A 16,465-nucleotide genomic window follows, 5' to 3' on the forward strand; every position below is an offset into this window, starting at 1 on the left:
TTGGTGAGACCGAGATCCCTATCGGTAGAACCGACTTGCCTAGGGTTTGTGGCAGTGGCTATGACATTTGGAATCGGTGGCGCCGGATAGGAAGAATCGGTGAGACCGATTTTGGCTTTAGGTTTAGGTCATATGTGGATGTGAGAAAGTAGCTGAAGGTTTTGGAGCATATCACTAAGCACATGAAGCAAGAGGCTCATTAAGCAACACCTCATCCCTCCTTGATAGTATTGGCTTTTCCTATGGACTCAATGTGATCATCAATCACTAAAATATAGAATGAAGAGTCTTGAGCTTTTGAGCTTGAGCCAATCCTTTGTCATTAGCATTTTGAGGGATCCACTTTCATCATCCATGCCATGCCATTCATTGAGCTTTCTTGAAATGTTCATCTTGGAATAGCATTAGCTCAATGAGCTATATGTTGTTATGAATTACCAAAACCACCTAGGGATGGTTGCACTTTCACTCACCTATTCCCACGTGACCAGGGGGTTTGGTCCGCCCCATCTAGGGTTCCCACCTCCTGGCTTGGGGGCCAAGTCACCCAAAGGGGAGATCCCATCTGCCCTGGCCGCCGCCCCCCTAGGGGAAACCCTAGGGTGCCTCCCCCTCCCCCTTGCCCCTATATATAGTGGAGGTTTTGGGGCTGCCCAACACATGAGTCTCTCTCTCCCAAGGCACAACCCTACCTCTCTCCCTCCTTGTCTCTCGTAGTGCTTGGCGAAGCCCTGCTGGAGTACCGTGCTCCTCCACCACCACCACGCCGTCGTGCTGCTGCTGAACGGAGTCTTCCCCAACCACCTCCTCTCTCCTTGCTGGATCAAGGCATGGGAGACGTCACCGGGCTGCACGTGTGTTGAACACGGAGGCGCCATTGTTCGGTGCTTAGATCGGAATCGACCGTGATCTGAATCGCCACAAGTACGACTACCTCATCCGTGTTCTTGCAATGCTTCCGCTTAGCGATCTACAAGGGTATGTAGATGCACTCTCTCTCTCTCTCTCGTTGCTAGAATCTCCATAGATTGATCTTGGTGATGCGTAGAAAATACTGAATTTCTGCTACGTTCCCCAACAAAAAATGTCAGATCCTGATGCAGCAAGTTGGCGGATGAAGAAATCCTGTGCATTCAGGCTTTTGCCATGAAGAATATGGAAGACCAATGTCTTTATTGCACCTTCTAGCTTAGCCTTTGGAGAATGTCCTTTGATGGGCCAGAGAGTTCGCCTTATGATGTGATAGATTGTGCGTGGCAGATACTCAAGGTCATCAACAAAGAACTCCGTAGGATATTCTGCATCTGGAGGCAATGGCTTCATCATGCTGAGCATCTGGCTCATGTCGGGTTCTGACTTGTGAAAGATGCTTTCCAAAGCTGCAGTGTGAAGCTGATAACCAGGCTCATAGAGATCCCCTGGAGTGGGCAGGCCAGTAAGCTCAATGACATCAAATGCTTTGGCTTCATGATGGACATTTCCTGTCATCCACTCAAGCATCCAAGTCTTAGGATCCCTGTAGTAGCCTCTGATATGAAGAGTGTCATAGAATTGAAGCAGCAACTCTTCATTCCAGTGCTCCTTATCAGTGACAAAGTGCAGCAAGCCAGCCTCTCTGAAGCAATCGAGAGCTTCTTCTAAGAAGGGCAGGACAACTATGGCTTTAGTATCAAGGCGCATATGCGGAAGTATGCGGCCTTGGTTGTACAGAATGCATGAATAATAGCGGCGCTGCTGATAACTCTAGAACCGATTAGATGAAATCTTGGGCCTGGTGTAGGGGTTCTTTGCTCTATCGAAGAAGGTGTTGTGTGCAATGAAGCCGTTGACATTGAAAGATCCTGGCGAAGTGGCGGTACCTGGAAATTTGGGCAGTCTTGGCTTTGGCTTCTGAACCTGAGGCCTGTGCTCGACATGGTAATCAAATTGAGGACCAGCAGCAGGTGGAGGAATCAGAATAGGCCATCTGACAGTGATAAGCTGGCCATAGTTGTATGCTTGCTCGATAGTATGTGGCCTTGGAGGCGGAACAGGAGCAGTGGCATTGACTTCAGGCTACAGATTTGTGTCAGGTGCGGCATTGACTTCATCTTCTTCATGGGCTTCATTGGCTTCATTGGCCACTGGTGCATTGGCCACTGTAGGCTCCACATTGGCTTCGGCCATGACAACGTCATTGGCTTCAGGAATGTCATTGGTGGTAGCCTCAGGATTTTCACCCTCCACTTGAGTAGCTGGAGGTTCTGGCATAGACTGGTTCTCTTCAGGAACTTCTTCTTGAGTTGTAGGGGGAGTAGCGACACGCTCTTCTTCTTGTGTTGCTCTAGCTGATGCAGCCGGAGGGTCTTCAGCAGCATTGGCTTCAGACACAGGGATCGTCACAGAAGGATTGTCTTCAGGAAACACTTGACGTGCCACTGAACTTGACAAGTTTGAGCCCTTTTCTGTGATGGTGGTCATGGAGACGGATGGTCTCAGGCCTTTGCGAAGCCATTGGAATACGGGCGATGCCTTTGGTGATGGTGATGTCTCCATGTAGTTGTCATCATTGGACATGGGGCTGATGACGGGCACAGATGACGGTTGGGGTGTACTTGGTGAGTCTTGATGTGGGGTAGCTTGCTGGGGGCGATCAACCCACGATGCATCTTGTGAGATTGGTGTCAAAGGACGACCAATACTGATAAGCTCACTGTTCGTTTGAACAGGCGATGATACCGTTGGGCGCTCGATCTGAGGAAGAACTACATCATCTTGTACAATGTCTTCAGTCGCGATGGGGTCAACGACTGGAACTTCTTGAGATTCAGGAGCCTCTGTGGAAGTAGGCTCATGAACAATCATCCGACGCTCTTGGTTTGCAGACGAAGGGGGAACAAAAGCAAGGGGTTCAACAATAAGGGGCTCTGTGGGAGCAGCCCGATCTCTCTTCTTGGGTTTTCTCTTCTTGGGGGGTGGTGCTTCATCAGTGGTGCGCTTGGTTTTCCGCTTCCTGGCTTCGGCTTCAGCTGCCTTGGTTTTCTTATGTTCAGAAGCCGCTGAAGGAGCCTTGGGCTTCGAGCCGTGCATGCTAGCAGGGAAGACAATGTGTGGTTCTTCCTGCCGTGGTGCTTCAGTGTTGGCTTCAGATGACTTCTTTTTCTTGGCAGCCATTGAGGGGTCAATGTCAGGGCGGCCAAGTGCCTTGCGCTTTTCAGCTTCATTGTAGGCTTGAACGCATTTGTCTGCCAGTGCTTTCATGCGCTCTCTTGAGCCTTTGGCTTCCTCGCGTTTCTTCCGAAACGACTCCTTGAGGTCATTGAGTATCACCTTGAACTTTTGCATATCAGCCACATTCAGCTTGGCTACATGCTTCTTGAACTGTTCCTTCTCAAAGTCTATCTTTCGCTTCAGTTCAACTATGCACTGAGCCAGAGCAAGCTCAGGAGCAATGGTGCCTTGGAAAGCAACGCTGACGCCAATGGGAAGCTGAAGGTCATCAAAGCTGAGATCTTGATTGTCAAACCACTCATCAATGAAGTTCTTCAGAATGTTTACATCAGAGGGGCAGATCATTGAAGATCTCCGCCTCTTGCTTGCTCTTGATCAGCTGCTCCAGAGCATCTTCACCAAATTCTTCATCTGAAGACAAGTCAATGGCTTCAGATTCATTCCTCAGAATGGCAGCAGGTGTCAGTGCATGACTCAGTTGCTGAACTGGTGTCTTCTGTGTCTTCTCACGCCTCATCCAGATGCGAGAGAGATCTTCAGAGATATTACTGGGAGCAGAAGGGGCAGTTGCCAATGGCTTCACTCTTGAAGCTTTTGGAGCAGCAAGTGATTTTGAAGCTTTAGTCTTCTTCTGCTTCTGCGGCTTTGGAGCAGGAGCTGGAGCTTCATCGGTGTCAGCATCATCATCAGAATGATCCACTTTGGCACCTTGAACAGTGATGTGAGTGATAAGTCCAGGAAGGTTGTAGAAGGGGCCGATCCTGTTCTCATTGGCTTCACGGGTGCCATTGTCCCGAGGTGAGGAAGGACCAGGGTTGAAGTCAAGCCCTAAATCCTTCTTGTTCTTTGCAGCTGAGTCTTTGGCGAACTAGTAGTTGCGCTTGAACAGATTGTCTTCACGACACCAGAGCAGTGAAGAAGGGTCAGCATTTTCAGGCTGTGGTCCGCGCACCATGCAAGGATAGAAGCCTTGCTCAATAGCTTCAGCCTGAGTCCTGGGTGGAAGATTTTTGTACAGAATATCACCCCAGGGTGCCTTGATGGCATTCTTCCTAGCATATTCTTGAGTGATGAAGTGATATTTAAACCATTCTTCTGCCCAATATCTTCGAATCCATTGGATTCGATTGCGTTCAGCATAGGTTTCTTTTGAATCAGTTTTGTACATCTCGTGCAAATCTGGAGGTAAGTCCTTGGAAGTGTTACCACGACGCTGTTTGCCTCCCTTTCTTGCTGAATTTTCAGTTGCCATGAAGTGTAAACTGAAGGGCTTCAGTACGTGCAATGGCTTCAAATGGATGGACTGACAGGAACTCACTTCAGGTGAGTTGACGTGACTCTGCAAGAATTTTGCAAACGAATGCAGACTATGAGAACCAAGGGATTCTCCCACGGACATGTACCTGTGACAGCATTAAAGGTGCGAGGGAAGGGGAGGAGGTCATATGCATTCTCAGAAGATTTTGAAGATAAATCAGTTTGAAGACATTGACCTCATAACGGGAAGACATTCACTTATATGATGAGAGTTGGTTCCAGAGTTGTACAAATCCAAGAATAAGTACAAGTGAGGAATCTAACTTGTAAAGAAGCATAAGTGAATATACTAGGCAGAGTATGAGATGCAGAAAGAGATAGATTCATGTTTGGAGATCTAGAAACCACTTTTGGTAGGAAAGGATGAATCTATCAGATCAAAAAGATGGTAAAAAGTAAACTTTTATTACCACACGAAGAACTGCTAGACGAAGCGAAGATGGATGCCGAGCAGTTCGATCTCCCGTGCCCTAACTTGGCGACGGAAGACACCTACGGCGACGGCGGAGAAGACGAGGTCCGCGGCCGGCGTGAGGACGACATCGAGGAAGTCGCGGCAGCTAAGTGCTCCGCCGTCGGCGTCGTCGAGAGCTAGCGGAGACGCTTGGGTTTGCGAAAGATGGCGAAGGAGGAAGAAGGATTTTTGACCGAGGCGAGACAGGTATTTATAAGGACAGAGACAACACAATGCAATTACGCAGGTGCCCCTGGTGGTTCACATCTGAAAGACACGTGGCTAACATGCAACTCATTGAGAGTTGTTCCACGTTCCCACGCGCGCCTGGATTGTCGGGGTGGTCGTTCCGAATTCTCCGGATTTCGGGCAAAAGGATATGTCATTAAAACTAGATATAAATGTTTGTCTCTGTATCTTCTGCTGACAAGGACGCAGAGAAGACATTCGACAGTTTCAACAGAATGCATATGATTTGGATAGATAGAGCTTGAGGTAGAAAGCACAGAGAGGTTAGGGTCCGATCACATTCACTTAGTTCAAAATATTCAAACAAGAAGACATAGCCATAAGTGAATGCTGTAGAGGACAGAATACTGTATATATGGCGCCATGAGGAAAGCCAAATCAATAATCACGAAGTCATCAAAATACTGTATATATACAGAATACTGTATATATATATATGACAGAGTAAAGCCAAATCAATAATCACGAAGTCAAATTAACGTTGAAGATAAATCAATTGCGAAGACTTTGCAAATATGGCGCCATGAGGAAACACTTCATAAGAGTTTGGTGGTGGCGTTACCCATTGTATATGAAGTATTAGACCCAGACACGGCGCACAATTATCGTGGCGCTCTGAAGTCAATTTCCGCATTAATGTATTCACACTTAGAGTGTATGTCTTCATTGATTGAAGATATACATTACTTCATGTGTTGCACATCTAAGTCATCAAAATGCATAAGTGTTAGGATGTGTGCCTAATCACAGGACCTTCGAGGATTCCAAGATATTTAGCTCACACCGCAACTTGCAAAACCTTTTCTCATCCAAGGGCTTAGTGAAGATATCAGCCAACTGCTCTTCTGTCTTGACATGAATGATATCAATATCTTCTTTCATAACATGATCTCTAAGGAAGTGATGACGAACTTCAATGTGCTTTGTCTTCGAGTGCTGAACTGGGTTATTAGCAATCTTGATAGCGCTTTCATTATCGCAGTAGAGTGGCACATGCTTCAGATGGATGCCATAGTCCTTAAGAGTTTGCTTCATCCACAGAAGCTGAGCGCAGCAAGATCCAGCAGCAATGTATTCTGATTCAGCAGTTGAGAGTGATACACAGTTCTGCTTCTTTGAAGACCAACAGACAAGAGATCAACCCAGAAAGTGACATGTGCCTGATGTAGACTTGCGGTCCACCTTGTCACCAGCATAATCAACATCCGAAAATCCAACCATATCAAACTCTGAGCCCTTTGGATACCACAATCCTAGTGTTGGGGTGTAAGCCAAATATCAAAGAATTCGCTTCACAACTAAGTGATGCGACTCCTTTGGTGCCGCTTGAAATCAGGCACACATGCAAACACTAAGCATGATATCTGGCCTAGATGCACATAAGTAAAGTAAAGAGCCAATCATGGAGCGGTATACCTTTTGATCGAAATCTTTACCATTGGCGTCGGGGCTTAGATGACTTTTGGTTGGCATTGGCGTCGTGAATCCTTTGCAGTCTTGCATTCCAAACTTCTTCAGGCAATCTTTGAGATATTTTTCTTGAGATATGAAGATGCCGTTGCGTTGCTGACGGATTTGAAGACCGAGAAAGAACTTCAGCTCTCCCATCATGGACATTTGATATTGTTCTTGCATCATGTGACCAAATTCATCACTGTATTTCTTGTTGGTGCAACCGAAGATAATGTCATCCACATAGATTTGGCACACAAACAGTTCACCATCGTATGTCTTCGTGAAGAGAGTGGGATCTAGAGAACCAGGTTTGAAGCCTTTGCTCTTCAGGAAGTCTTTGAGTGTGTCATACCAAGCACGAGGGGCTTGTTTGAGGCCATATAGTGCCTTGTTGAGCTTGTATACCATATCAGGATGTTTTGGGTCTTCAAAGCCAGGCGGTTGTGCAACATACACTTCTTCTTCAATCTTTCCATTGAGAAAGGCACTCTTCACATCCATTTGATATAGAAGGATGTTATGATGATTTGCGTAAGCTAGCAGTATGTGAATGGCTTCAAGCCTAGCCACTGGAGCAAATGTTTCATCGAAGTCAATTCCTTCAACTTGTGTGTATCCTTGAGCAACGAGCCGTGCTTTGTTTCTGACAACTTGACCATGCTCATCTTGTTTGTTGCGATATATCCATTTTGTGCCTATTATGTTGTGCTTGCAAGGATCAGGACGCTTGACTAGTTCCCACACATTGTTCAGCTCAAACTGTTGAAGCTCGTCTTGCATAGCTTGAATCCATTCAGGTTCCATGAAGGCTTCAGCAACTTTCTTGGGTTAAGAGATTGAGACAAATGCAAAGTGCCCACAGAAATTTGCTAGCTGTGTTGCTCTTGAACGAGTGAGTGGTCCAGGTGCATTGATGCTATCAATTATCTTCTCAATTTGTACTTCATTTGCAACACGAGGATGAACTGGACGAAGATTTTGCTCATGCTGATCATTGTCATCATTTGAAGGATTGTCTTCAGGCTGAGCAATGTCTTCAGGTTGATCAGATGCAGAAATGATAAGTTCTTCTTCAGGCTGGGCCCCTGATGGTATGATCTCTCCTGTTCCCATTAGCTTGATTGATTCACTGGCAGGTACTCCATCTAGCACATTTGGCAGGTGCTCTCTTTGCAAGCCGTTAGTTTCATCAAACCGCACATCCACAGTTTCAACCACTTTATAGTGAAAGAGGTTGAAGACTCTGTAGGAGTGCGAGTCCTTTCCATAACCAAGCATAAAACCCTCATGTGCTTTCGGTGCAAATTTTGAAGTGTGATGTGGATCCTTGATCCAGCACCTAGCACCAAATACTCTGAAGTAGCTTACGTTTGGCTTCTTACCAGTTAGAAGCTCATAGGATGTTTTCCTCACAAGCTTGTGAAGACAAACACGGTTGATGACATGGCGTGCAGTATCAATGGCTTCAGGCCAGAATTTTCTTGGAGTCTTGTATTCGTCAAGCATCGTTCGAGCCATCTCAATAAGGGTTCTGTTCTTGCGCTCCATGATGCCATTCTGGTGAGGTGTGTAAGGAGCAGAAAACTCATGAGTGATGCCTAAGGTATCAAGATAAAGGTCGAGGCCTGTGTTCTTGAATTCAGTGCCGTTTTCACTCCTAATGTTCTTGATCTTGACGCCATAGTTGTTCATGGCGCGATTGGCGAAGCGTCTGAAGACATCCTGCACTTCAGTCTTGAAGAGAATTATGTGCACCCACGTATATCTTGAATAATCATCAACAATAACGAAACCATAGAGACAAGCAGTTGCAGTGAGAGTAGAGTAGTGAGTGGGACCAAACAAATCCATGTGGAGCAACTCAAAAGGTCGAGATGTAGTCATGATTGTCTTCAAGGGATGCTTGGCCCTTGTCATCTTCCCAGCTTCACAAGCTCCACACAGATGATCTTTCTTGAACTTGATGCCTTCGATGCCTATGACGTGCTTCTTCTTGGCGAGAGTGTGTAGGTTCCTCATGCCAGCATGCCCTAGCCTCCGATGCCAGAGCCATCACTCTGAAGACTTTGCTAGAAGACATGCGCCCATCTGTGGTCCTGCTGAGAAGTCTACCATGTACAGATCATCTTTCCTGTACCCTTCGGAGACTAGAGACTTGTCAGATTCCATTAGTACAAGGCAACAATATTTTCCAAATAGCACAATCATGTTTAAGTCACAAAGCATCAAGACAGACATTAAGTTGAAACCAAGGGATTCAACAAGCATCACTTTGTCCATGTGCTGATCCCTTGAGATTGCAACTCTACCTAGGCCCAATACCTTGCTTTTACTAGTGTCAGCGAATGTGATGTGACTTTTATCACATGGACGTAAGGTTAAGTCCGTGAGAAGACTTCGATCACCAGTCATGTGGTTAGTGCATCCGCTGTCCATATCCATTCTGAAGCACGAGGTGTCATACCCTACAGTGCAGTTAGGAGGATAGGCTTCACAGAGAGTATTGTGAAGCAAAAACATTTGACGCACAAGAGGATTATCAAAGCTCAGATCAAGGTTAGGACTGATAGTATGACTGGCAAGCGATTCAGGAACGAAATACATAGTAAGACCATTTGGGAATTTTATCTTGCGTCCCATAATGTGTTTTAGGTCCCCAGCAATAGCATCGGACGCCTTTGATTTCCGGCTGGAGACCTTTCCCTGCAAAAGAAAGTTAATTCTTCTTAACCACCCACATCTTCAGGGGTGGCTTAGAAGCAATGAGTCTAAAGTGCAGCATCTGAGAACTTCGGCTTTGGAGCCCTAGCAAATAGCCTTGCAGGAGAAGAACGATACTCATATGAATAAGCAGAAAAGTTCTTAGTTCTATGAACATAGCTATTTGAAGACACACGCTCATATTCATAAGTATGAGAATGGTTTCCCTGCAAAACATTGGCGTTAGGGTGACTCAGGTGAGTCCTGTATCTGTATGAAGCCTTTGGGCCATATGAAGCCATAGGTCTAGGGTTTGTCTTCTTCCTTGGTGGTGTCATGATGACATTCACATGAAGATTCTCAATACACTGTTTAGGTACCCAGATCTTCTTCATAGGTGGTCCATTCCTGCAGTTAGTACCAATATACCTGGCAAACACTTCACCATTCTGATTCTTAAACAGTTTATAGTTTGCATCAAAGGATTCACCAATAGCAATTGGGTTAGCACAAGTAAATCCAGATAAGGTAGATGGATCCATTGAAGGTTCCTTTGCAGCAACCCATGTGGTTTTGGACTACTGCTCAGGCTTCCAGTAAGAACCATCAACATTCATTTTCCTCTCGAACCCAACACCCTCTTTCGTAGGGTTTCGGTTCAAGATCTGCTTTTTGAGGACATCACACAGTGTCTGATGCCCCTTGAGGCTTTTGTACATTCCTGTTTCAAGCAATGTCTTCAATCTAGCATTTTCATTAGCAACAGCAGTGGCATCCTCTGCAGAGGGGTTAGTTACCACATCGACGATTGAAGATATTGAAACGGTAGCAGCAGTAGAACACTCAGCAACAGAATTAGCGTTATCACGCTCAAGACATTTTAAACATGGTGGTTCAAATCCTTCCTAAGCGGGACTGATCTGTTGAGCGCGAAGTGACTCGTTTTCCTTTTAAAGATCTTCATGAGCCGCTCTCAACTTCTCAAGATCTTGCTTCCTTTGAAGATAATCATAGGAAAGCTTTTCATGGGTAGTTGAGAGTGATTCATGACGACCTTCAAGCTCTTGGTACTTAACATGAAGATTTTTTATATCTTCAATTAAGGACTGAGATCAGGTCATTTCAGCGTCCAACATATCATCGCTTTTGTCTAACAGTTTTTGAATATGTTCCATAGCTTTATGTTGTTCAGTTGCAATTTTAGCAAGTGTTTTGTAGCTGGGTTTGGATTCACAATCAGAATCATCTTCACTTGATGTTTGAAAGTAAGCATCGCATGAGTTTACCTTGGCACCGCGTGCCATGAAGCAGTAAGTGGGAGCGGAGTCGTCCTTGTCACTGGCATCAGAGTTGGTGATGGATACATTGTCTTCAGCGTTGAAGATGGACTTGGCAACGTAGGCTGAAGCTAAAGCCAGACTTGCAACGCCAGAGTCAGACTACTCCTCGGATTCCACCACTTCTGCCTCCTCAGAAGCAGACTCCTCCTCTGAATCCATTTCCTTGCCAACAAAAGCACGAGCCTTGCCAGACGAACTTTTCTTGTGTGATGAAGACTTGGAAGTTGACTTGGAAGAAGATTTTGAGTATTTCTTCTTCTTCTTGTCATCAGAATCATATTCCTTGCTCTTCTTCTTTTTCTTCTCATTGTCCCACTTTGGACACTCAGAGATGTAGTGACCAGGTTTCTTGCACTTGTGACAGGTTCTCTTCTTGTGGTCACTGGAAGAAGCTTCATCATTTCTTGATATGGATCGTGAAGACTTTCTGAAGCCTTTCTTCTTAGTGAACTTCTGGAACTTCTTCACAATCATAGCAAGCTCCTTTCCAAGGTCTTCAGTTTCACCACAACTGCAGTCAGATTCTTCTTCAGATGAGGAAACAACCTTTGCCTTCAAAGCGCGAGTTCGGCCATAGTTGGGACCATAGATATCTCTTTTCTCAGATAGCTGGAACTCATGTGTGTTAAGCCTCTCAAGTATGTCAGATGGATCGAGTGTCTTGAAGTCAGGTTGTTCTTGAATCATAAGAGCTAGAGTGTCAAATGAGCTGTCAAGAGATCTCAGAAGCGTCTTGACGATTTCATGCTTGGTGATCTCAGTGGCGCCGAGAGCCTGAAGCTCGTTTGTGATGTCAGTGAGACGATCAAACGTGAGCTGGACATTTTCATTGTCATTTCTCTTGAAGCGGTTGAAGAGGTTGCGTAGGACACTGATTCTTTGATCTCTCTGAGTTGAAACACCTTCATTGACTTTGGAGAGCCAGTCCCAGACTAGCTTCGATGTTTCCAAAGCACTCACATGACCATACTGCCCTTTGGTCACATGACCACAGATAATGTTCTTCGCAGTAGAATCGAGTTGAATGAACTTCTTGACATCAGTAGGGGTGACACCTTCACCAGTCTTGGGAACGCCGTTCTTGACGACATACCACAGATCGACATCAATGGCTTCAAGATGCATACGCATCTTATTCTTCCAGTAGGGATATTCAGTGCCATCGAAGACAGGGCACGCAGCGGAGACTTTGATTATCCCTGCAGTCGACATAGCTAAAACTCCAGGTGGTTAAATCGAATCACACAGAACAAGGGAGTACCTTGCTCTGATACCAATTGAAAGTGCTAGTTATCGACTAGAGGGGGGGTGAATAGGCGATTTTTACGAAAGTCTTCAAAACATGAAAGTTTCAAAGACAATCATGAAAACTGGACCTATAAATATGCAGCGGAAGATGAACTACACTAGACAAGCCATAGTCAAACAAGTATGAAGCTAAAGCATGATGACTGATAGCAGCTATGTAGTAGGATCAGGATGGAAGATAGTATGAAGCCAATCAGAACAAGTAGTCACACAGTGAAGACAAATAGGTAGAGTAATCAGGCAATGACTTCACAAAGACAAACTGTAAGTAAGGAGAGTAAGAGATAGAACCAGTGTGTTGTGAAGACAAGAATTTGTTCGACCAGTTCCAGTTGCTGTGACAACTATATGTCTGGTTAGGGAGGTTGAGATTGAACTCAGAAGACCGCGTCTTCACCTTATTCCCCTTGAGCTAAGGACACACAGTCCCCGCCCAATCACTCTGTTAAGTCTTCAAGGTAGACTTCCAAACCTTCACAGACTTCGTTCACCGGCAATCCACAATTACTCTTGGATGCTCAGAACGCGACACCTAACCGGCTGGAGGATTCACGGTCCTCAAGTGTAACAAGTCTTCAGATCACGCGGACAGAAAGACTTCAGTGATGCCTAACACTCTTTGGCTCTGGGTGTTTGGGCTTCATCCTCACAAGGATTTCTCTCTCTCAAAAGCTTCAGAGGTGGGTTGCTCTCAAACGACAAAAGCCGTGCACTAACTCTGACCAGCCACCAATTTATGGTGTAGGGGGTGGGCTATTTATAGCCACTAGGCAACCCGACCTGATTTGTCTGAAATGACCCTGGGTCACTAAGGAACTGACACGTGTCACAACGGTCAGATTTCAAACACACGCGACAGCTTGACTTGGGCTACAAGTAAAGCTGACTTATCCGACCCTGGATAAGATTTGCTCTCATTGTCTTCGCTTGAAGACATAGGATTTTGGTTGAGCATCACTTCAGTCACTCTGACTTTATTCACTTGGACCCCACTTAACAGTGCAGTTGTTCCTATGACTCAACAAAGAAGAAAAGAAACAACGAAACTGCTAAGTCTTCGCGCTCCATAGTCTTCACTCAATGTCTTCTACAGTCATAGTCTTCAATGTGAATATCTTCACGTACCACCATTATCTTCAATGTCTTCATATATACATTTTTAGGGGTCATCTCCGGTAGGTAAACCGAATCAAGGAGAGACTACTACCTGTGTTATCCTGCAATTCTCACAAACACATTAGTCCCTCAACCACGTTTGTCGTCAATACTCCAAAACCAAACTAGGGGTGGCACTAGATGCACTTACACCTTCTTCCACCTATTGTCCTCCCCTATTCACCTTCTTCCTCAACCTGTCCATGACCATCGGCCGAACCACCTGCCTCCGCCACCCCTCTCTCCTCACCATCGTGTTGGTGCTACCCTGGCCATCCCTCTAAACAGACAAACCACTAGAATTTCTCTGCGAGCCCGCAGCCCGAACCATTAACCTTCGAACTCGCCTCCAGCGGCTACGACTCGTTCCTAGCCGAGGCCTTGCCGACATCTTGCCCCGGTGCCACCAAGGTGAACACCATGTCCCGCTGCGCTTCCTTCTTCCTTCCCAATTAAATCAACTGAGCCAAATCCAAAAATCAGGCAACTTCTGCCGGCTCAATTGGAGAAAAAGACCAACATGAACGCATATATAACATATAACACTAACTCATTTGGTCTACAAATGTAAAGCTGGTTCATCTAAATTTAAGCTGGAAATATAGCTGCAAAACCAACAAACCAAAAATAGCACGCACAGACCAAAAGCAAAGTGTTTCTTTTATCAAAATCAGCGGTATCATTATAAGCATTTGGGCAATGACTAGATTTTAGTAGTCCTTAAGCACGCACATGCTTTGCCCTTGCAACAACAAATTTGTAGCCCAACACAAAATGTGTTGGCAGGGCTCTAGAGCAAACGGGATACTTTTCGAGGATGCATACGATAAATAGGCCCGGACAGGCCAGGCGAGCACGAGCCATCGGAAGCGGTAAACCCTATTTGGCCCGGACGGGCCAGGTGAGCACGAGCCATCGGACGCGGCAAACCCTATTTGGCGCTGCAGGCGCCAATTAACGTGTATTTTGCAAACTGACACCTGCAGCGCCCTGCACTGGGCCGGCTCATTCGAGTATTTTTCTTTATTTTTCGAAAACGATTCGAGTATTTTTCTCTATTTTTCAAAAACGCCAAAAAGTGCTCGCACAGCAAAGTTCGACCCCTCAACCTCTCTGATCCAACCGCTACGCACTAACCACCTCGCCATCACCACGCTAGTGCACAAAAAGTTCGTTTCTCTTCTTATAATCCTTATTCAGTTTGGTTTATACTTTTTCTTTTTTTCTCATTCTTTTTTGTTTTCTTTAATGCACCGTTTTATAAATTTCGTGTACCTTTTTCTAAATTTATGAACTATTTTTCAAATTTGATGAACTTTTTCTGAAATTTGATGAACTTTTCTCAATGTCGATGCACTTTTTTAAATTTCGGTGAACTTTTTTTCAAATATGGTGAACTTTTCTCAAATCCGATGAACTTTTCTCAATTTCGATGAACTATTTCAATTTCGGTGAACTGTTCGATAAACTTCTTTCAAATACAGTGAACTTTTTTCAAATTTGATGAACTTTTTTTGAAATTCGATGAACTTTTTCAATTTAGGTGAACTCCTTTCAATTTCGGTGAACTTTTTTTCAAATTCGATGAACTTTTTTTTAAAATTCGATGAATTTTTTTCAAATTCACAATCTTTTTTCTATTTTTGTGAACTTTTCTTTTGAATTCATGTTTTATGTGAATGCGTTTTCACGTTTATATTTTCTTTATTCAAATATAATTTATAGTGGGTATATAATAGTATATGTTTAATGTTTATACTGAAGGAAAGGTCAAAGAGGGCTGTTTTACGATATTTAACAAGTAACTGACGGTGGTGCAGTGGTTAGGTCGTGTTCAGTCACGTGGTCCTCGTGAGTTCGATTCCCAGTTCTCCCTCAATGAACATTACAATTTTTCTTTACATTTTGTTTTTCAGCAGGTAGCTTACCCTAAAAAAAAACAGGTAGCTGGGCCGGCCCACTTCGCATCCGTGCAAGCGCCGCGGCGCGAACCGGCGCCTACAGCGCTCAATAGGAGCTTGCATCGGACGCAGTGGATCGGCCTCGACCGGAAAGAATGGGCCTGGCCTGTCGTGGGCCGCCAAACAAAAAAAAATGCGCCGTTGCCGGGGATCGAACCCGGGTCACCCGCGTGACAGGCGGGAATACTTACCACTATACTACAGTGACTTGGATGCTAATGCTACCCAATTTATCTTACTTAGACATAGAATTCTCCGGAGTTAATCGTCTCTCTTGGGCCCAATAAGTGAGCGAGGCAGTGCTCACGGAAGAGGAGACACTCACATAATTTCGACCAGACATGGAGAAGCAATGGTTCCAAAAACAAGCAGAGCAAGGATCTTCGGCCCCAGAAAGAAAAACATCCCTCGGTGTAGCCTCAAGGCTCAAGCTGACTGTTGCAGCCTTTGGCGGACAATATTCAAGTTTCACGGCATGGTCTCGTGTTCCTGGGGTTAAGTTCTAGCTAGCTCGGCGTCCCGCTTTGTCCCGCAAAACCTACATGTCACCATGTCGAGGGAGGATGAGAACGCTCTGAACATGATTCGGTATCTCTCAATGAACCCGACACTGTTATACCACCAGAAAACGAATCTTCGGATAACTTTTGGTGTTTCTAGATGATAATTCAGATACACTTGTTACTAACGAAGCCGGTGACTATTTGGAACCTTTGAAAGGTGCGATGTCACGGATATTGATTCTACTACCACTCAACTTTAATCCACTCACTCCATATTCTATGTCGATATCTGTGCCCCTTCGTATATCTTTCAAAGAGAATCAAATGTACATCATTGCTCATGTGTTCTACATGCATGCTTGTTCTTTCTTTAGTTGGTAACACTATTTTTTTCACTAGAAAATGATTATATCTCTCATGAGTGTTTCCTTCTTGGGTTTGTCTGCCTAGTTAAATGTGAGGGCCGCCCCCTAAGGAAACTATGGTAAATATTTCAGTATTTATTAGCGGGATTATACCAGTGCATTGATTATTTGAGTGTGTTTTATAGCATTTTATATGAGGTTTTGAATTATCCTCTTTTTAATAATTAATCAAAGAGTGCAATAATTGTGATGCACACTACAACTCATTATTACAGTTTACTAACTGGGGTTTCCCCTACCTTGCACGTGCGATGGTCAACGTGCTTCTCCATCGCCTTTTTTGGCGGCATATCTGAATGGTGCTCGGGTGTCCTCAGTCTCGATAGACCATTAGGATAGTTCCTTCTGTGGATGCCGACGAGAAGATCGAGGAGGGGCGTCATCTTCG

Source organism: Triticum aestivum, chromosome 4A, assembly GCF_018294505.1.
Source record: "Triticum aestivum cultivar Chinese Spring chromosome 4A, IWGSC CS RefSeq v2.1, whole genome shotgun sequence".
Taxonomy (NCBI): domain Eukaryota; kingdom Viridiplantae; phylum Streptophyta; class Magnoliopsida; order Poales; family Poaceae; genus Triticum; species Triticum aestivum.